A 19,974-nucleotide genomic window follows, 5' to 3' on the forward strand; every position below is an offset into this window, starting at 1 on the left:
GCCTACCTGTGAGTAATTAATATTTTCCCAATTGTTTAGAACTGACTTTATTTGTGTGAAAAGTGTTTTGTAGTTCTGGTCATATAGTTCCTGTGTTTGTCTTGTCAGATAGACTCCCAAGGATCTTATGTTCGCTGCAGTTATTTTACATAGAATTTGTTTTTCTATCTCTTGTTGCTGGACTTTGTTGGTAATATATAGAAATGCTGATGATTTATGTGGGTTTATTTTGTATACTACAACTTTGCTAAAGTTGTTAACAATTTCAAGTAGCTTTTTAGTTGATTCTCAAGGATTTTCTAAGTATAACATCATATCATCTGCAATGAGTGGTAGTTTTGTTTCCTCATTGCCTATTCTAATTCCTTTAATTTCTTTTTCTTCTCTTATTGCTATAGAGGACATTTTTAGTACAGTATTAAATAATAAAGGTGATAATGGGCATCCTTGCTTCACCCCTGATTGCATTGGGAAGGCTTTTAGGTTATCCCCATTACAGATAATGCTTGCTGATGGTTTTAGATAAATAGTACTTATCATTTTAAGGTAAGCTCTTTTTATTCCTATGCTCTCTAATGTTTTTATTAGGCATGGGTGCTGTATTTTGTCAAAGGCCTTTTCTGAATCTATTGAGTTAATCATATGATTTCTGTTGCTTCTGTTATTGAATTTTTTTTCCAGTGCTGTGGGGGTTAAGTGACTTGCCCAGGGTCACACAGCTAGTAAGTGTCAAGTGTCTGAGGCCGGATTTGAACTCAGGTACTCCTGAATCCAGGACCGGTGCTCTATCCACTGCACCACCTAGCTGCTCCCCTTGTACTCTTGAGAAGAAGGTATATTCCTTTCTATTCCTATTCAATTTTCTAACTTTCTGAGAATTTTATTCATTTCCTTAACTTTTTGGTTAGATTTATCCAGTTCTGAGAGGGGAATGTTAAGGTCCCCCAATAGCATAGTTTTATTATCTATTGTCTCCTGTAACTCATTCAACTTCCCCTTCAAAAATTTAGATGCTATACCATTTGGTGCATATATGTTAAATATTGATATGACTTCATTGTCTATGGTACCTTTCAGCAAAGTATAGTTTCCTTCTTTATCTCTTTTAACTAGATCTATTTTTGGTTTTGCTTCATCTGAAATCACGATTGCTACCCCTGATTTCTTTGCTTCAGCTGAAGCATAATAGATTCTGTCCCAACCCTTATGCCTACTCTGTGTGTATCTCTGCTTCAAATATATTTCTTGTTTGTTTTTTAATAATTGTTTTTGGTGTGAGGCAATTGGGGTTAAGTGACTTGCCCAGGGTCACACAGCTAGTAAATGTTAAGTGTCTGAGGTCAGATTTGAACTCAGGTACTCCTGACTCCAGGGCCAGTGCTCTATCCACTGCGCCACCTAGCTGCCCCCCAAATATATTTCTTGTAAACGACATATAATAGGATTTTGGTTTTTAATCCATTCTTCTATCCACTTGCATTTAATGGGTGGGTTCATCCCATTCACCAAGGCCAGTGCTTTATCCACTGCACCACCCTGTTCACATTATGATGACTATTTATAGTTATGATGACTGTTTACTGTGGTGTTTTTTGCTTTTTTGCTTTTGTTTTTTTTAAAGGAAAGACTTTTACAGATCTTGTTAGAAGTTAGTGTCGCTTTCCTTCTCAAATTCTGTTGCATTTATGTGACTTGTTCAAGTTGTAACAGGCACCCCGCTAACAGCCCACATTTTAGTTAGAAAGTGCTTGAGAACTTGGTGTCTCCTAGCACATGTCAGTAAATGAGTGCCTAATAAAGTGCTTGTTGGGTTGAATTGTCGAATGATTCCATCTCCTCACCTTTTACCCTGGTGCCAGCTCATTCTAGCCCTTCAACACCTTTGAGGTGCCTGTGTGGTGTCACCTGCCCCAGTGCAGCTTATGAAGTGTTGGGGCTGATAAACATTCTCTTAACCCTTCTCAGCCTCCCAGGACTCTTTGAAGGCCGCTCTTCTTTTAAACGGGTCCCACCAAACTGGCAAGCAGGAGATTGTGACACTAGGCCCCTGCCTGTGAGATTTCTGCTTGGTGGGGCTGATTTCCTCCAGCATTTCTCTCCAAGCACCTCTGAGAGTTCACGATCCTAAAGGGCCCTAGGGAGTCCTAGCACACAACTGGGCCAAGTAAGTGAGTGCGAAAGCACTCTGCTCCTGGAGATCTCAGTATATTACTTGTGTATAAGGATACAGAAGCCACTCTCAAGCTTCTTGCAAACTCAGTTTTGTCACTGAATATGGCACGTTGTTGTGTTTTTGTCAGTCTGCGACCAGGAGGAGAGGGAGCAAACTTCACAGTAGTTTTAATTAATAGTCAGTCCTAATAGATGTGGTCATTAACCCAATTCAACAACAAATTGGATATTTAAAAAAGGCATTTGAAAGCTGTGCTTACTATTCCAGATGCTTCCTCTCCAACCCCCTTTCCTCTCCTATTATCCCTAACAACTATAGGCAGAAAGCAAATATTAGAACTAGAAGGGACATTAATGACCATCACATGCAACCTCTTCATTGTATATCTATGAACATCCTATGTGGTACAGATGCAAAAAGCTTGAAAGAAAGGACTTGCTCATTTACTTCAATAACATTAATTTTATCCTTACTGTGAATAATCAGAACCATAACCAGCAATTTTTACAGGTAGAGAAAAAGACGAGGGTGGGGAGAGGTGGGAATTCACCTGGTGTTACAACTATTAAAGAGAATAAATCTCTCTCCCTCTCCAGCTCCCCCTCTCCTTCCCTTTCCCCCTCCAAATAGAAATTTATGCTTTACTTGGACTTGTGATTTCACTGATATATTGAACTCCCAGAACACTAAACTTAAACTCTGAAGTGACTTCCCCAGCATCACATAGCCAGTTTAAATACCCCTCAGTAAAACATTTTGTCATCTATTGCTACCCCTGGAAGACGGAGACAAGGGCTCTGTCCAACTAATTTATCCAAATGACAAGAAGGAGAAAGGAAGAAAGGAGTCTCCTCTTTTTCTTGAGAAATTAAATCAGTCATTGAAGTTAAGTCAAGGAGCGTTCCTGAATCGCTTGCTGTGTGCTTGCAAACGTGCCAAGAGCTGGCAAAAGCACTGGAATTCCTCGCATTACTTTCGATCTTTTCAAAATGGAAATCCCACCTCTGTTCCTACAGCAAATCTCTGTGACTCAGTCCACGTCCAAAAGACTAAATGTCAGCTTATAAGATGGTTTGCATCCAAACCATTGTACCTTACATAGTTCCATTCCAGATGTTTTTTTGTTTTGTTTTGTTCTTGTGTGTGTGTGTGTGTGTGTGTGTGTGTGTGTGTGTGTGTGTGTTTGGTAAACGATGTTTTAATAATAAGCTTGTACATAGTTACGGGCCTGTACACAGATTTCAAACCCCCCCCCTCCCCTCCGCCCCGCTCCTCCCTGTCTCCTTAGACTCTGAGCTCCTTGAGAGCAGAAACTGGCTTTTGCCTTTCCCCAGAGTTCAGCCCAGTACCTGACGCGTGGTAAGTGCTCAATAAATGCTTGTTAACTTGACATTATTTGATATTTTCAAGCAAGTGCACACTCCTTTACTCTTCTGGGAGTCGAGGGTGTTGCCAAAATTTCTTTTTGGCGGAGATAAGTAGCAGCATTGAAGATTTCCGCATTGTTCCATTCCCTTATCCATTTTTCGATTGATTTGGAAATCTCTCATTTTACCTTTAAAGATGTATTAGAGACGTATACACTAAGGTTGATTACTAGGCTAGAACAGAAAAACACAACTTGCCCTCTCTGAGGCTCGAACTGAGGACCTTCAGATTATGAGACTGACGCGCTGCCTACTGCGCTAAGAAGGCAACTGCGGAGCTCGCTTTACTTTAAATTAAAGAAGGAAGAAGCCATATGTATGTTGTAAACAATTTTGTGTAAGTTCTATATCCATAAGAACGTATGTACTGAGGAAATGTCATTTCCTGGGGGTTTTGGGGTAAATATTAACTGAAACCTAAATAAAACATGAAGAAAGTTCTTCATCAAATTAAAAGAACGAAAACATAATTGATATTAGGGATTTTTAAAATTAACAATGAAACTTGGCTTTAACACACACACACACACACACACACACACACACACACACACACACAAATGAGACACAAAGCAGCAATTTTGGAGTTACTAGAATATTCCCCAGGCATTAGCTAAAGTCTCAAGGCACCCTGAGTAACAGACAAGAGCTAGTATATATCAGGCAAATCAAACCTCCACCACTGCTTTGACCACCATTTCCCCATATACCCTGATGGAGACGACTATGTTGCTGAACGAGACTCTTAAATGTTTCCCAAAAAGGGGGGGGGGGAGAGGAAGAAGGAGGGACGGTCACTACATAAATAATGGAAAACGCTGGCCTGCGGTTTATGTAAATACAGGCCTGAGGAAACAGAGGACTGCCTCCCTTAAGCAAACGGTTGATTTCTAGAGGAAGAGAGAAGTAAGTCTTTTTTCCATGTATTTAGTATTTTATCCCCCCCCAATTATATGTAAAACTATTTTTTAAACATTCGTTTTTAAAATTTTGAGTTCCAAATTCTCTCCCTTCCCTTCCCTCTTCCCTCTTTCCCCCATTGATAAGGCTAGCAATTCGATATAGGTTATGCATGTGTAGTCAAGCAAAACATTGCCATATTAGTCATGTTGTGAAAGAAAACAGAAAAACTCAAGAAAAATAAAGAAAGTTTTTTTAAGTATCTTTCAATCTGTATTCAGACACCATCAGTTCTTTCTCTGGGGTTGATAACATTTTTCATCATAAGTCGAAAAGTAAGTCTCTGGGTAACTGATATTTCTGTGATAATCATAATTACAATCTTCACATCCAACCCAGAAGAGATTTGTTTGCAGCCTACTCAAAGAAGAGGCCCTACAGTGATAAAAAAGACAACTCGAGATCCCCTTTGACATAAGAAAAACGGCAAGAAGTGTAATTAGTAGGAAAGGAAACAAGGTGTCCATAAAAAAAAAAAAAAAAGCAACGCCTAGACAGGGACTTGAACCCTGGACCCTCAGATTAAAAGTCTGATGCTCTACCGACTGAGCTACCCAGGCTCTTAAGAAAGTGGCTCACTCCCCCCCTCCCCCATTCGCCAAGGAACCAGAGGTAGGCCAACCAAATATTATCCCAGTCTATAAAGTAGAGCTAAATTTGAAGTAAATGAGGTAGAGTGCCCAAACTGATGTTTCCCTTTTAAGGATAAAAATGGAAGAAGGACCAGAAGCAGAAGAACAATGGAAAAGAAAATAACACATGTTGGCAGAGTTGTGGGAAGGCAGCACCTATCAGTGTCCTGTTGATAAAGTTATGAACTGGTACAGACAGCTATTTTGGAAAGCCATTTCAAAATGTGACCCTGAAAGTTCCTCAACTTTGACCTAGTGGTACCTCTACTAGGCTTACACTTGAAAGGGATCAAAGAAAGAGGAAAAGGACTTATATTAAAAACAAACAAACAAACAAACAAACATTTTAGCAGCTCTATTTGTGGTTGCATTCGTGGTCTATTTGTGGAAGGTGCCTATCAAATGGGGAATGACTGAAGAAATTATGGTATAGCTATCTCATGGAATACTATTGCATTGTAAGAAATGACAAAAAGGATGATTTCAGGGAAACCTGGGAAGATTTGTTGGAGTAAAAGGACCAGATCTAGGAGAACAATCTATGGTAGGACAATATTGTAAAAAGAAAGAAAGAAAGAAAGAAAGAAAGAAAGAAAGAAAGAAAGAAAGAAAGAAAGAAAGAAACCAAACCAAACCAAACAGCTTAAAAATAAAAATCTCCTGATAGAGAGGTGGTGGACCAAATATGCAGAATATGTCACATTCTCGGACATAGAAAATGTGAAAATTTGTTTTGCTTGACTAGAAATATTTGTTACAAGGGTTTTGTTTTTCTTTTGCGGGTAAGTCTGAGGAAAGCAGGGAAAGAGAATGAATCTTTGTTCATTGAAGAAAGTAAAATGTAATAAAAATTGTCGTGGAAAATATTTGTAAAAATCATTATAGCAAACTGTTTTCTGCATGAGGGATAATAGACTGCTACACTTGGACCCTGATTTCATAGTCTCAGATAGCTGGTAAGAGTAGGTAGAAGTTAGGAATAATTTCTTATGGGAGGAAGATTCTTCATTCTTTCAATTTCTATTTTACCTTCTGCTTCTACAATATCAAGACAAATTTCCCTGCCAATCTCTTGGAAGATGATGTCTATACTCTTATTTTGATCATGGTTGAGGAACCTAATTATTATCAGACCTAACTATTATTAATACACGCTTAGGTGACACAGTGTATGTACTTAGCGGGGGGAGACTGCAAGCTTTGTGGACCAGAAATGGGGAAATCACATAGATATCCTTCGGGTTTGCTCGCATCATATAATCGTTCGCTGATCGGGTCTGAAGTAACTCTAGGGGTTCCCTAGTGTAGAATCTGAGATCCGCTACGATAATGTTCCACGACACCTTTTGTCTGTGGCTGCAACAAAACGATGTGTTTCCAGATCCCTTGGTCTTATTGATGGTAATTAGATAGATTTTCTCCCCCCCACCCCCACCCCAGAGAAATAACACATTTTCTCCGAAAACCGTCGTCTGTGCCTCAGTGGCAGACTAAAGCAATTCTATTTCTTCCCCATTTAGAGAAGGAAAGGCTAGGGTAACGCCCACAGTCCTCGGTAGGATAGCGTAATCACGTCTGCGTGTCATTTTTTTTTCCTCTTCCCAAAACTTTTCTTTAAATTTGGGACCTGCACATTTGACCCTTTCAAGAACAAGAAACAACAACAAAATCGTTTTAGGAATGCGAATATGAAAAAAAGAAAACGGGAAAAAAAGAAGGCCGCAGGTCGCTAGGAGGCTGAAATAGCTCAGTTGGGAGAGCGTTAGACTGAAGATCTAAAGGTCCCTGGTTCAATCCCGGGTTTCAGCATGTTTTAGAATTTAGGTGCCTCTTTCAGTTTAGCAATTCAATTCTCTCTGTCTCTTTCTGTCTCTCTCTTTTAATGTAACTAGCTCATCATTTGGGATATAAGATATAATGGGAACCCCTTCATGCCATTGTGAGATCCATCACCTCTCCCACTGCTCAGTTTTTCCTGTAGCCAACCAATCTGTTAAATAGGAATTTAGTTCAGCCCCTCCTTTGGCGATTCCCTGAAATATTGTACAGTGACTGCTCACCTGAAGGAAGATGCGATTCCTGATTCACTGATGACTGACTTCTGAGAGAGAAGCAAAGGAGAGAAAGAGAGATAAGTAAGGCATGGATCTGGAACGGCATACGGTAGATATCCCCTACCCCCTCCAAAGACCTGGGTGAAAAGCTAGTTCCCCAGCCTGCGTCTCACTTCGAAGCTCCTGGTAAGCAGGTAGATAGATATAGAGTTATACTGATATATACATATAGAAAGGTATAGCTTAGACACTTCTATCGGGGTGGGTTGCCAGTTCCTTCTCTAGCTCATTTTGCAGATGAGGGAACTGAGGCAAACAGGGTTAAGTGACTTGCCCAGGGTCACACAGCTAGTAAGTATTCGAGGTCAAATTTGAACTCAGATCACCTCTCCCATCACACGGCCATATTTTATGATCCTTGAGGACACATATTATTTCATTTTTGTATTTGCACCCTCAGAATCTAGCAGAATGCGTGGAATGTAATCGATGCTTAGTAAGTCCTTCTTGACTGATTGGGGGTGGGGGTGGGATTCTATCCCAGAATCTAATATTTTGGGCAGAAAACAGAGATTCCTTGGCTATCTTTGAAGTCTTGGGGGTTGCTTTCAGAGTAACCTTAAGTTCAAGAGTTGAGAGAGCTGACTTTCAAGAAAAGGGAAATTCTTGAGCCTCTTGGAAAGAAAAGAAAACTCATCCACCTGCCATCATCCTCACCCAACTAGAAGATCAATAAGGGATTAAAGACATGCCCCAAATAGCAGAAAACTTGCACACTGCCATCCCAAATTATGGTGCATTCTCGGAGACTGTCGTTCTGATTGGAAGGGGTGACCTGTGTAGAAGTTCCAAAGTCCATTTCCCTTCCTCGGGTTGGAGATGGGAGACTCAAAGCACATGACGTTACTAAGTCTTGCTAAAACTGGACAGGACCGTGAGGAGAGAAGTACTTCCCTAGAAAGACAGGGTGTTGCCCATGGCAGCCCCATGTTGAGATCTGTCTGAGCGGAGTCCAACTGAGAGGTCATTAGGACTCACTAAAGAGAAAATCCTTTTAAATGCATAGGAACTTCTGTGAGTCCCTTCTACCTTTGCTACACTGTTTATGCAAATTCATCAGCTCCTGTGCACCCTCTGCAATTTTTAAGGGGTGAAACGAAGGCTATCCTGTACCCAATGTATGCTTATTACATCGAGAACTTTGTTGAGAGGTGGAGCATCAGTTCCCCACGTTTATGGAAACCTAGACGAGAACTATGCATAAACTATATTCATCGATTTCCCAGAGTAAACACTGATTGAGAGCATCATGAGTGACAGCAACAGTGAACTTTTGGGTAGATAAAGAGAATGGATCCGGTCCTAGTATCATAGTGGGCTCATCTTACCTTGGGATGTGGCTACAATCTATCACAATCCAGAAGCAGTACCCCGACCCAGAAGACAAGAGTGCAAAGAGTGGTACATACCCTGGTTCTCCTTGTTTTAAGGGACAGTCTTAAATAATAGGAGGCAGAGAAGACTTGTCCCAAGAGAGAATGGGAAAAGCACACAAGGGATTGAGGAGCAAAGACAACCAGCCCTTACCTTAATTTAGAACGCCAGGCCCGTGGAGGAGGTATTCGCATGTTATTTTGCTGAATTGAAATAAACCAAGAGCTGAAAGGCATGAGACTTGCTTTTATTTCCTGACTTAAAAAGATCACTGTACTTTTCACTGTTAACATACTTTGGAGATGAGAGTGATTGATCATGTCACTCACCCTTTTGAAGGGTCAGAAATATAGTGCCTTACCATGGTAGTCGACACAACACCTTTTCCCAGTCCAGCAGAACCCCAACCTCCGCCCAGGGATATTCCAGGGTCCAGGTCACTAAGCAACCTCTTCTGCAACCATATACCATTAACCTACCCTGCTCTGGGCATAGTCATTTAGAGACGATGATTCCCAAGGCCCCTGTACCATCACAGCTGCCCTTGCCACGCATTCTGTTCCTCTGTCCTGACTAGGAGCAGGAGGGAGGAGAGAGGTCGAGGTATTTATATGCACCGAACGCTCGACTCAAAGAAGCTTGTCTCTCCATCTATCTTGCCTCGGAGATGAAACTGAAAAGCATGGAGCCCGGACTGATATGGTCTTCTACCACAAAGCTTCTTAAACTGTGGGTCGTGTAACTGAATGTGGGGGTGGCGAAAAAATTTGGCAGTCAATGTTTGATTTGTATACCCATTTTATATACCTATATAGCCGGGGTCTCGTAAAAACTTCTCGGGCGAAAAGGGGTCGTGAGTGAAAAAAATGTTAAGAAGCCCCGGCCTACCAACAGGCCACATAATCTCACGTAATGTTAAATGTCCTTTAGGCCTTGGACACCGAGGTTTTTGACGAGAGTCCCTGAAGCGCCCGCCGGGTCCTACTGGGATTGGGGGTGGGGTGGGGAAGAGGAGGAGGGGTAGGAGGTGTTCGTCGTTCACGAAGGCCTTGTGTGACGCGGTCTGGCTGCAGGTGTCCGTGCCTTCGGCGGGTGGGAATTGCGTCGCCTTTACTGTGCGGGTGGTTCTGTAAGTAGCTGTTGTTTGTGGGCCAAAAAATCAGGTTTCTCGGAGGGCAGGGATTGTTTGATTTTCTGGTTTAAATGCGGAGCGGCCAAGGTATAGGGTGGACAGTTAATCGATGCGTGTCGATTGAGTGGCTGGACAGATATGATGGAAGAGTGGATGGATGGCGAAAAGGAGATACCTGAGACGACTTAAAATAAGATACCTTACTTCTTCAAGAGAAGCGGAAAAGAAAGGAGAAGCGTCAAACAAACAAAGAAGACATACAACTAGAAGGTTGAGAGGCCCCTTTGCAGCTGTCCCTGGTGGTCTAGTGGTTAGGATTCGGCGCTTTCACCGCCGCGGCCCGGGTTCGATTCCCGGTCAGGGAACTTCCCTTTTGTATTTGCCGAACTTCATTACTCATTGACTCGCTCGGGAATTAAATCTATCTAACCAAGACAGCCAGCCCCATCCACACCTGATGTAACATTTACTCCCTCGACCCACTTATGAATTTAGACTATTGTTCGTATTGATAAACACCTCAACTACTACCTATATACCACCACCACCCTTTTATTAGAGAATAAATAGTTTCTCACAATGGATGACTCCCTAGGTAGGGGAGAGAGGAAGGATACACTGGAAGAGGGAAAAGTAGCAACAAGGTTCTTTTCTTTCTCCTCCTCCTCCTCCTCCTCCTCCTCCTCCTCCTCCTCCTCCTCCTCCTCCTCCTCCTCCTCCTCCTCCTCCTCCTCCTCCTCCTCCTCCTCCTCCTCCTCCTCCTCCTCTTCCTCCGCCTCCCCCTTGCTCCGAAACATGAATTTCCGCCTCCACTGGCTGTGGACCCCTCACTCCTATTAGTAGCTGCCGTGGACCTTCTACCCACACCAACCGAGCGAGGAAACTGAGACAGAGGGTTGGGAAGGTAGCAGGGGAAAGAACCAAGATGCCGTGAACAACGAGTGAGGAAGGGATGCTAAGATCGTCCTCCCATTTATTAAAAAAAATAATAATTTAAAAAAGGACATCCTGCACAAAACCGTTCGTGGCAAAAACAAACCAAAACAAAAAACTAGCGATAACATTTATTGTCATCCAAGGGAAATTTCTTTCAAAGATAAAGAAAATGGAGCAGAATGGAGTCTCTATTCCAGAAAAGCATTTCAGGAAGGACTCAGACGTGTCGGTCCCCGGACAAATGTGTGAACGATTTCTGACAGGAACACTTTTTGGGGTTCGAGAACTACATCACCAGGAAGGCGGAGAAGGAAGAGAGTATGGGAAAACCATCATTTCTATCTATCTGGTAACTAAAGGGAACGTCGGTGATTTTGGAGAGTGTAGTGAGGCAGGTGAATGATGTGGTCAGAAGCCAGATTACAGAATTTAGAAGAGAACAAGAAGAGAAGCGAGGGCGCCAATTTGGGGTGGGATTTCTATTCCTTCGTTTGTTTTTTTGGTGAGGAGCGACAGAGGATGGGAGTTACGCGGGATAGCAGGCTCTAGCGAGGGTTTTGGAAGTTTTCGTTTCACTCTCCTTCGCTGTTCTTCCAAGTGTAATGAATGGTCAAACTCAGCCAGAGCCAGTGCTTGAAAGAGACCATAGGCGCGCGAGCGGGAAGGCACCATCTAGTCCAAACTCGTGTGTTTTTATGATGGTGATCGGTGAGCGCTCGGCTATCAAGTAAGTAGCAGAATTCGAATCTCGACTCCCATCTTCTTCTCCAGGCCTAGGGTGATTTCCGCTACACTTCCTTACCGCATCCCGATTCTTCCCACTTCACCCCCTCGTCGTCCCCTCTGCCCTCGGCCCAGAAGCTGGGGGAAGCTGCCTTTGGAGCGGGCGAGGACGTCAGGACTTTTCCAGCTCCAAAGCAAGTCATCCATTAAACGAAGAGTTTGGAGGCCCGGGAAGTCTCGGTCGATGTCCGCGCCTAAAGGAGAAAGCGAGGCGCAAGGAGCCCAGGGAACCCAGGGACTCGGTTTCTTGGAACTTCCTGGCCGTGGAACCACCCCGCGTCTGGCCATCCACAGGCGCCTTTAGGTTTTCGTCTTAAAAGGGCAGCCTCTCGTCCCCGAGCCGGGAAATGTGCTTGTTTGTCAGCTACGTGGAACCAGTCCCAGGCTAAAACCAGTTGCATGCGAGCAAGCTTCCCTGAAGTTTTCCTTCACTTCTAAAAAGAAAAGAACCCAAAGGAGAAACCCACCTTGCCCATTTCCTTGTGAGATGCTCGGAGCAAACACTCTTTGTGGGCCCGGATAGCTCAGTCGGTAGAGCATCAGACTTTTAATCTGAGGGTCCAGGGTTCAAGTCCCTGTTCGGGCGAACTGCCACTCCCCTTTTTCTTTTCTTTTTTTTTTTTTCCCTCTCTCCAAATTTACTAACCCCTCTCAAACCGAAACACCCATTTCCCCGGACAGCCCCTTCGGTCCTGCAAGCTGCCTTCGTGCACTGAGGAACTACACGTAAAAATGACTGTGAAAGATACCTGGACGGGGATTTTCACTGCTGTTACCCAACTCCTCCCAACTCCACCCCACCTCCGGGCGGGTTAGAAAGGAAATAGGGTACGGTCCCTTGACAAAGTGCCCGGGCGGGATCCCGAGAGGAGAAATGGCCCCAGACGCACAGAGATCAAAGCAGTTTCTTGGCACGTTCCTGCAACAACCAGACTTAATTAATGCAGAGGCGGCAGCGGCGCGGCGTGGACTTGCGCTCCTTTTAGAAACGCCCCGTCAGAGAGAGAATGCTCACTAGCACAATAAAATTACCTCCAAAGAAATTCGGCTTAACTTCATTAAGTTTACGGGGTGGCTTACTTTTCAGCCAAGGGCCAGTGGCGCAACGGATAACGCGTCTGACTACGGATCAGAAGATTCTAGGTTCGAATCCTGGCTGGCTCGGCTTCACTTTTCCTAAAAATTGTGCGATTAAATTTTAGAAAAGTTGCGCTAAAAATCCGGGTGAACAAAGAAAACTAATCTATGGACATTTCCTAACTCGTATACAGGATGAGTAATGAGATGAAGTATATATTTTACTATAAATTCTTTGTAGAAGAAAGATTATTGACAATATCGGTAGCTAAGAGCCAAGAATAACCTTTCAGAATTGGAAGATAGACATTAGGACTCATGAACCAAATGCCATTTGTCATACTAAATCTATCTGAATCTTGGTATCGGTATTTATAGAATAGGGGAATTTGTAAATCTCGAGTTTCTTTCCCTGAGGGTTTGCAAAGTGTTTTGTGTTAATACACAAACCACCTCTTTCTTTTAGCAGATTGTCTTCCAGAGCTGCTTTGTATGCAGGAGTCAAATATACTATGAACAACTCGAGTAATACATGAATATCCTTAATATATCTCAAGATAGCCTCATGATCACCAGTCCAACCATGTATTACATAGTAGACAGCATATAAAATGATGGTGGGATTGAATCGAATTTTAAAAGAGGCAGGCTCCAATCACGTCGGACGAGTCTTCGATGAAAGCTTTTTGATAAAAAATGAACTGGAGTCTCATTGCATGAGAAGCCTGGAACGTTGTTGAGGCCTTGCAAACATGATTGTTCCTGGGTGATAAATTACTGGCATTTCCAATATTCAGACTCTTCCAAGTGCATGTTCACTGGGTGGATTCTTAAACTTCTGGAAACGTTAATAGTTTCCCCAGTACATAAAAGTCATTCAGGGTGGAAAGGGAACTGGGCGGTGGGAGTTGAAAGTGTTGGCTTTCATCAACAATTTCAGAGTCTGCTTAGAACGCGGTGTTTAGGATCCTTTATTAGCTGTCAGGAAGGATGGGGAATGAAAAAATTATGCCAGTGATGATGCTCTCAAGAATTTTATAACCTTTCGAATTTCACATTATCTAATCTGTAGCCGAAACCATTGCATGTCAACTAAAGAGCGAATCCTGTCGTGGTCAACGCTAAGACGAATGCATCTGAGGATTCCTCCCGGGCCTATCTCCAGGACAAGGAGAGCTTCAGCAGAACATAACAAAGACTTGCAATTTCGTGTACGATTTTCTTTTTATTGTTCTACTATGCATACGGCAAAACCCATTTTATATGGTGTTTGTTACGTTCAGAACAAAAATAAATATAAAAGTAAAAATAAATTTGAAAAATATTTTCCATATTCCCCAAAAGTCAATTCCTGGTTTTTTCCCTTCCCTTCCCTTCCCTTCCCTTCCCTTCCCTTCCCTTCCTTCCCTTCCCTTCCTTCCCTTCCCTTCCCTTCCCTTCCCTTCCCTTCCCTTCCCTTCCCTTCCCTTCCCTTCCCTTCCCTTCCCTTCCCTTCCCTTCCCTTCCCTTCCCTTCCCTTCCCTTCCCTTCCCTTCCCTTCCCTTCCCTTCCCTTCCCTTCCCTTCCCTTCCCTTCCCTTCCCTTCCCTTCCCTTCCCTTCCCTTCCCTTCCCTTCCCTTCCCTTCCCTTCCCTTCCTTCCCTTCCCTTCCCTTCCCTTCCCTTCCCTTCCCTTCCCTTCCCTTCCCTTCCCTTCCCTTCCCTTCCTTCCCTTCCCTTCCCTTCCCTTCCCTTCCCTTCCCTTCCCTTCCCTTCCCTTCCCTTCCCTTCCCTTCCCTTCCCTTCCCTTCCCTTCCCTTCCCTTCCCTTCCCTTCCCTTCCCTTCCCTTCCCTTCCCTTCCCTTCCCTTCCCTTCCCTTCCCTTCCCTTCCCTTCCCTTCCCTTCCCTTCCCTTCCCTTCCCTTCCCTTCCCTTCCCTTCCCTTCCCTTCCCTTCCCTTCCCTTCCCTTCCCTTCCCTTCCCTTCCCTTCCCTTCCCTTCCCTTCCCTTCCCTTCCCTTCCCTTCCCTTCCCTTCCCTTCCCTTCCCTTCCCTTCCCTTCCCTTCCCTTCCCTTCCCTTCCTTCCCTTCCCTTCCCTTCCCTTCCCTTCCCTTCCCTTCCCTTCCCTTCCCTTCCCTTCCCTTCCCTTCCCTTCCCTTCCCTTCCCTTCCCTTCCCTTCCCTTCCCTTCCCTTCCCTTCCCTTCCCTTCCCTTCCCTTCCCTTCCCTTCCCTTCCCTTCCCTTCCCTTCCCTTCCCTTCCCTTCCCTTCCCTTCCCTTCCCTTCCCTTCCCTTCCCTTCCCTTCCCTTCCCTTCCCTTCCCTTCCCTTCCCTTCCCTTCCCTTCCCTTCCCTTCCCTTCCCTTCCCTTCCCTTCCCTTCCCTTCCCTTCCCTTCCCTTCCCTTCCCTTCCCTTCCCTTCCCTTCCCTTCCCTTCCCTTCCCTTCCCTTCCCTTCCCTTCCCTTCCCTTCCCTTCCCTTCCCTTCCCTTCCCTTCCCTTCCCTTCCCTTCCCTTCCCTTCCCTTCCCTTCCCTTCCCTTCCCTTCCCTTCCCTTCCCTTCCCTTCCCTTCCCTTCCCTTCCCTTCCCTTCCCTTCCCTTCCCCTTTCTCTCTCTCTTTTTTAAACATCCTCAGAATTCCTTTTCGCCTGTGAGCAACCTGCCTTATTCCCTCAATAGGCCAAAATTTTGTGGCGCAGTAGATAGAGTGTTGGACCTGGAGTCAGGAAGGTACCTCTTCTTGAGTTCGAATCTAGCCTCGGACACTTAGTCACTCTAACCTTGGGCAAGTCACTTAACCCTGTTTGCCTCAGTTCTCGTCTGTAAAAGGAGCTGGATAATAAAATGCCCAGGACTCCAGCATGTTAGTCAAGAGAGTCCAAGTGGGATCAACGAAAGGTGGGACACCACTGAAAGAAATGGGTAAGTGAGGGGTCTTTTATACCTGAAACCGTTTTTTAGGAAAAGTGAAGCCGAGCCAGCCAGGATTCGAACCTAGAATCTTCTGATCCGTAGTCAGACGCGTTATCCGTTGCGCCACTGGCCCTTGGCTGAAAAGTAAGCCACCCCGTAAACTTAATGAAGTTAAGCCGAATTTCTTTGGAGGTAATTTTATTGTGCTAGTGAGCATTCTCTCTCTGACGGGGCGTTTCTAAAAGGAGCGCAAGTCCACGCCGCGCCGCTGCCGCCTCTGCATTAATTAAGTCTGGTTGTTGCAGGAACGTGCCAAGAAACTGCTTTGATCTCTGTGCGTCTGGGGCCATTTCTCCTCTCGGGATCCCGCCCGGGCACTTTGTCAAGGGACCGTACCCTATTTCCTTTCTAACCCGCCCGGAGGTGGGGTGGAGTTGGGAGGAGTTGGGTAACAGCAGTGAAAATCCCCGTCCAGGTATCTTTCACAGTCATTTTTACGTGTAGTTCCTCAGTGCACGAAGGCAGCTTGCAGGACCGAAGGGGCTGTCCGGGGAAATGGGTGTTTCGGTTTGAGAGGGGTTAGTAAATTTGGAGAGAGGGAAAAAAAAAAAAAGAAAAGAAAAAGGGGAGTGGCAGTTCGCCCGAACAGGGACTTGAACCCTGGACCCTCAGATTAAAAGTCTGATGCTCTACCGACTGAGCTATCCGGGCCCACAAAGAGTGTTTGCTCCGAGCATCTCACAAGGAAATGGGCAAGGTGGGTTTCTCCTTTGGGTTCTTTTCTTTTTAGAAGTGAAGGAAAACTTCAGGGAAGCTTGCTCGCATGCAACTGGTTTTAGCCTGGGACTGGTTCCACGTAGCTGACAAACAAGCACATTTCCCGGCTCGGGGACGAGAGGCTGCCCTTTTAAGACGAAAACCTAAAGGCGCCTGTGGATGGCCAGACGCGGGGTGGTTCCACGGCCAGGAAGTTCCAAGAAACCGAGTCCCTGGGTTCCCTGGGCTCCTTGCGCCTCGCTTTCTCCTTTAGGCGCGGACATCGACCGAGACTTCCCGGGCCTCCAAACTCTTCGTTTAATGGATGGCTTGCTTTGGAGCTGGAAAAGTCCTGACGTCCTCGCCCGCTCCAAAGGCAGCTTCCCCCAGCTTCTGGGCCGAGGGCAGAGGGGACGACGAGGGGGTGAAGTGGGAAGAATCGGGATGCGGTAAGGAAGTGTAGCGGAAATCACCCTAGGCCTGGAGAAGAAGATGGGAGTCGAGATTCGAATTCTGCTACTTACTTGATAGCCGAGCGCTCACCGATCACCATCATAAAAACACACGAGTTTGGACTAGATGGTGCCTTCCCGCTCGCGCGCCTATGGTCTCTTTCAAGCACTGGCTCTGGCTGAGTTTGACCATTCATTACACTTGGAAGAACAGCGAAGGAGAGTGAAACGAAAACTTCCAAAACCCTCGCTAGAGCCTGCTATCCCGCGTAACTCCCATCCTCTGTCGCTCCTCACCAAAAAAACAAACGAAGGAATAGAAATCCCACCCCAAATTGGCGCCCTCGCTTCTCTTCTTGTTCTCTTCTAAATTCTGTAATCTGGCTTCTGACCACATCATTCACCTGCCTCACTACACTCTCCAAAATCACCGACGTTCCCTTTAGTTACCAGATAGATAGAAATGATGGTTTTCCCATACTCTCTTCCTTCTCCGCCTTCCTGGTGATGTAGTTCTCGAACCCCAAAAAGTGTTCCTGTCAGAAATCGTTCACACATTTGTCCGGGGACCGACACGTCTGAGTCCTTCCTGAAATGCTTTTCTGGAATAGAGACTCCATTCTGCTCCATTTTCTTTATCTTTGAAAGAAATTTCCCTTGGATGACAATAAATGTTATCGCTAGTTTTTTGTTTTGGTTTGTTTTTGCCACGAACGGTTTTGTGCAGGATGTCCTTTTTTAAATTATTATTTTTTTTAATAAATGGGAGGACGATCTTAGCATCCCTTCCTCACTCGTTGTTCACGGCATCTTGGTTCTTTCCCCTGCTACCTTCCCAACCCTCTGTCTCAGTTTCCTCGCTCGGTTGGTGTGGGTAGAAGGTCCACGGCAGCTACTAATAGGAGTGAGGGGTCCACAGCCAGTGGAGGCGGAAATTCATGTTTCGGAGCAAGGGGGAGGCGGAGGAAGAGGAGGAGGAGGAGGAGGAGGAGGAGGAGGAGGAGGAGGAGGAGGAGGAGGAGGAGGAGGAGGAGGAGGAGGAGGAGGAGGAGGAGGAGGAGGAGGAGGAGGAGGAGGAGAAAGAAAAGAACCTTGTTGCTACTTTTCCCTCTTCCAGTGTATCCTTCCTCTCTCCCCTACCTAGGGAGTCATCCATTGTGAGAAACTATTTATTCTCTAATAAAAGGGTGGTGGTGGTATATAGGTAGTAGTTGAGGTGTTTATCAATACGAACAATAGTCTAAATTCATAAGTGGGTCGAGGGAGTAAATGTTACATCAGGTGTGGATGGGGCTGGCTGTCTTGGTTAGATAGATTTAATTCCCGAGCGAGTCAATGAGTAATGAAGTTCGGCAAATACAAAAGGGAAGTTCCCTGACCGGGAATCGAACCCGGGCCGCGGCGGTGAAAGCGCCGAATCCTAACCACTAGACCACCAGGGACAGCTGCAAAGGGGCCTCTCAACCTTCTAGTTGTATGTCTTCTTTGTTTGTTTGACGCTTCTCCTTTCTTTTCCGCTTCTCTTGAAGAAGTAAGGTATCTTATTTTAAGTCGTCTCAGGTATCTCCTTTTCGCCATCCATCCACTCTTCCATCATATCTGTCCAGCCACTCAATCGACACGCATCGATTAACTGTCCACCCTATACCTTGGCCGCTCCGCATTTAAACCAGAAAATCAAACAATCCCTGCCCTCCGAGAAACCTGATTTTTTGGCCCACAAACAACAGCTACTTACAGAACCACCCGCACAGTAAAGGCGACGCAATTCCCACCCGCCGAAGGCACGGACACCTGCAGCCAGACCGCGTCACACAAGGCCTTCGTGAACGACGAACACCTCCTACCCCTCCTCCTCTTCCCCACCCCACCCCCAATCCCAGTAGGACCCGGCGGGCGCTTCAGGGACTCTCGTCAAAAACCTCGGTGTCCAAGGCCTAAAGGACATTTAACATTACGTGAGATTATGTGGCCTGTTGGTAGGCCGGGGCTTCTTAACATTTTTTTCACTCACGACCCCTTTTCGCCCGAGAAGTTTTTACGAGACCCCGGCTATATAGGTATATAAAATGGGTATACAACTCAAACATTGACTGCCAAATTTTTTCGCCACCCCCACATTCAGTTACACGACCCACAGTTTAAGAAGCTTTGTGGTAGAAGACCATATCAGTCCGGGCTCCATGCTTTTCAGTTTCATCTCCGAGGCAAGATAGATGGAGAGACAAGCTTCTTTGAGTCGAGCGTTCGGTGCATATAAATACCTCGACCTCTCTCCTCCCTCCTGCTCCTAGTCAGGACAGAGGAACAGAATGCGTGGCAAGGGCAGCTGTGATGGTACAGGGGCCTTGGGAATCATCGTCTCTAAATGACTATGCCCAGAGCAGGGTAGGTTAATGGTATATGGTTGCAGAAGAGGTTGCTTAGTGACCTGGACCCTGGAATATCCCTGGGCGGAGGTTGGGGTTCTGCTGGACTGGGAAAAGGTGTTGTGTCGACTACCATGGTAAGGCACTATATTTCTGACCCTTCAAAAGGGTGAGTGACATGATCAATCACTCTCATCTCCAAAGTATGTTAACAGTGAAAAGTACAGTGATCTTTTTAAGTCAGGAAATAAAAGCAAGTCTCATGCCTTTCAGCTCTTGGTTTATTTCAATTCAGCAAAATAACATGCGAATACCTCCTCCACGGGCCTGGCGTTCTAAATTAAGGTAAGGGCTGGTTGTCTTTGCTCCTCAATCCCTTGTGTGCTTTTCCCATTCTCTCTTGGGACAAGTCTTCTCTGCCTCCTATTATTTAAGACTGTCCCTTAAAACAAGGAGAACCAGGGTATGTACCACTCTTTGCACTCTTGTCTTCTGGGTCGGGGTACTGCTTCTGGATTGTGATAGATTGTAGCCACATCCCAAGGTAAGATGAGCCCACTATGATACTAGGACCGGATCCATTCTCTTTATCTACCCAAAAGTTCACTGTTGCTGTCACTCATGATGCTCTCAATCAGTGTTTACTCTGGGAAATCGATGAATATAGTTTATGCATAGTTCTCGTCTAGGTTTCCATAAACGTGGGGAACTGATGCTCCACCTCTCAACAAAGTTCTCGATGTAATAAGCATACATTGGGTACAGGATAGCCTTCGTTTCACCCCTTAAAAATTGCAGAGGGTGCACAGGAGCTGATGAATTTGCATAAACAGTGTAGCAAAGGTAGAAGGGACTCACAGAAGTTCCTATGCATTTAAAAGGATTTTCTCTTTAGTGAGTC

At 45.2% G+C, this 19,974-nt stretch overlaps 9 non-coding genes across 9 annotated transcripts; 4 read left to right on the forward strand and 5 right to left on the reverse strand.

The window, feature by feature from the left end:
- Nucleotides 1-3,795: 3,795 nt before the first annotated feature.
- Nucleotides 3,796-3,868, reverse strand: TRNAM-CAU. The gene has a single exon. It is a non-coding gene; the product is annotated as a tRNA-Met (tRNA).
- Nucleotides 3,869-5,047: 1,179 nt separating this feature from the next.
- Nucleotides 5,048-5,120, reverse strand: TRNAK-UUU. Its single transcript has one exon. It is a non-coding gene; the product is annotated as a tRNA-Lys (tRNA).
- A 1,808-nt stretch (nt 5,121-6,928) lies between these two features.
- Nucleotides 6,929-7,001, forward strand: TRNAF-GAA. The gene has a single exon. It is a non-coding gene; the product is annotated as a tRNA-Phe (tRNA).
- Nucleotides 7,002-10,105: 3,104 nt separating this feature from the next.
- Nucleotides 10,106-10,177, forward strand: TRNAE-UUC. The gene has a single exon. It is a non-coding gene; the product is annotated as a tRNA-Glu (tRNA).
- A 1,867-nt stretch (nt 10,178-12,044) lies between these two features.
- On the forward strand, nt 12,045-12,117 carry TRNAK-UUU. Its single transcript has one exon. It is a non-coding gene; the product is annotated as a tRNA-Lys (tRNA).
- Nucleotides 12,118-12,622: 505 nt separating this feature from the next.
- On the forward strand, nt 12,623-12,695 carry TRNAR-ACG. The gene has a single exon. It is a non-coding gene; the product is annotated as a tRNA-Arg (tRNA).
- Nucleotides 12,696-15,556: 2,861 nt separating this feature from the next.
- On the reverse strand, nt 15,557-15,629 carry TRNAR-ACG. Its single transcript has one exon. It is a non-coding gene; the product is annotated as a tRNA-Arg (tRNA).
- Nucleotides 15,630-16,134: 505 nt separating this feature from the next.
- Nucleotides 16,135-16,207, reverse strand: TRNAK-UUU. Its single transcript has one exon. It is a non-coding gene; the product is annotated as a tRNA-Lys (tRNA).
- A 1,867-nt stretch (nt 16,208-18,074) lies between these two features.
- On the reverse strand, nt 18,075-18,146 carry TRNAE-UUC. The gene has a single exon. It is a non-coding gene; the product is annotated as a tRNA-Glu (tRNA).
- Between the last annotated feature and the right edge of the window lie 1,828 nt (nt 18,147-19,974).

This window comes from Dromiciops gliroides, chromosome 1, assembly GCF_019393635.1.
Source record: "Dromiciops gliroides isolate mDroGli1 chromosome 1, mDroGli1.pri, whole genome shotgun sequence".
NCBI classification, from domain to species: domain Eukaryota; kingdom Metazoa; phylum Chordata; class Mammalia; order Microbiotheria; family Microbiotheriidae; genus Dromiciops; species Dromiciops gliroides.